The following is a 1,931-nucleotide window of genomic DNA, read 5'->3' on the forward strand; positions in this document are numbered from 1 at the left end:
GCCTTTCGGCTTAACAAACGCTCCAAGTACTTTCATGAGGTTAATGAACCATGTTTTAAGGCTTTTTCTTGGGAAGTTTGTTGTTGTTTATTTTGATGATATATTGATCTTTAGCAAGTCTTTAGATGAACATGTTGAGCATTTGCGACTTGTTTTAAGTGCCTTGCGTGAAAATAGGTTGTTTGCTAACATGGAAAAATGTGTCTTCTGCACTCCTGAAGTTAATTTTCTTGGATATATTGTTGGTGCAAATGGCATACGTGTTGATCCCGCCAAGGTAAAAGCCATCTTAGAGTGGCCGACTCCAACCAATGTGTCACAAGTAAGGTCTTTTCATGGTCTTGCAAGTTTCTATAGGAGATTTGTTAAAGACTTTAGTACTATTGTAGCACCTTTGAATGAGACAATTAAAAAGAATGTGGGGTTTCAATGGGGAACAGAGCAAGAAGAGTCATTTAATAAGCTTAAAGATTTGTTAACTTCAGCACCTATTCTTGCTTTGCCTAATTTTGATGTGACGTTTGAAGTTGAATGTGATGCTAGTGGGATTGGCATCGGGGCTGTTTTACATCAAAATAATAGGCCCTTGGCATATTTCAGTGAGAAGTTGAGTGGGGGAGCTCTTAATTACCCTACTTATGATAAAGAATTGTATGCTGTTGTGCGTGCTCTTGAAGTGTGGCAGCATTATCTTATGCCTAAGGAATTTGTGATACATACTGATCATGAATCAATTAAATTTCTTAAGGGGCAGGGTAAGTTGCATAAAAGACATGCGAAATGGATTGCATTTATTGATTCCTTTCCATATATCATTAAGTATAAGAAGGGAAAAGATAATGTCGTTGCGGATGCATTGTCTAGAAGGTATATCTTGATCACTAACCTGAGCACTAAGTTACTTGGGTTTGAGCACATTAAAGACTTGTATGCACATGATGCTGATTTTTCTAATGTGTTTCAAGCTTGTGAACATGCTGCATTTCAAAGGTTTTATAGGCATGAAGGCTTCTTGTTCAAAGAAAATCGCCTATGTATTCCCAACTGTTCACTTAGGGAATTACTTGTTAGAGAAGCCCATGGCGGAGGGTTGATGGGGCATTTCGGTATTGATAAAACTCTTGACATTTTGCATGAGCATTTCTATTGGCCTAAAATGAGGCGTGACATTGCTAACATTTGTGATAAGTGTTTAAAGTGTAAGCAGGCAAAGTCAAGGAGTAACCCTCATGGATTGTATACTCCTCTGCCCGTACCTCATGCTCCTTGGACAGACATATCCATGGATTTTGTGCTTGGTTTACCAAGATCTTCTACAGGTATGGATAGTATCTTTGTTGTAGTGGATAGATTTTCTAAAATGGCTCATTTTATCCCTTGTAGGAAAACAAGTGATGCGCGCCATGTTGCTGATTTATTCTTCAAGAACGTGGTTAGATTGCATGGGGTACCGCGTACTATTGTAAGTGATAGGGATGTGAAATTCTTAAGCTACTTCTGGAAATCACTTTGGGGAAAGTTGGGAACGAAGTTGCTATTTTCTACTTCTAGTCATCCTCAAACGGATGGTCAAACCGAGGTAACCAATCGAACCCTTGGTGCTCTACTTCGAGCCATTGTTCAAAAGAACTTGAAGAAGTGGGAAGAATGTTTGCCTATCGCTGAGTTTGCATATAACCGAACAACTCATTCTACTACTAATCATTCTCCTTTTGAAATTGTTTATGGGTTTCAGTCGCTAACCCCTCTAGATTTATCACCTATTCCTGTTGATGAGTGTTTAAGCGCAGATGGTGTCAAAAAGGCAGAGGCTGTTCGGACCTTGCATGAGAGAGTCCGAGCTCAGATTGAAAAGAAAAATGCGCAATATGCACAACATGCGAATAAGGGAAGAAAGCATGTTGTATTCGAACCTGGTGATTGGGTTTGGG

This window comes from Coffea eugenioides, chromosome 3 (assembly GCF_003713205.1).
Source record: "Coffea eugenioides isolate CCC68of chromosome 3, Ceug_1.0, whole genome shotgun sequence".
Classification (NCBI taxonomy): Eukaryota; Viridiplantae; Streptophyta; class Magnoliopsida; order Gentianales; family Rubiaceae; genus Coffea; species Coffea eugenioides.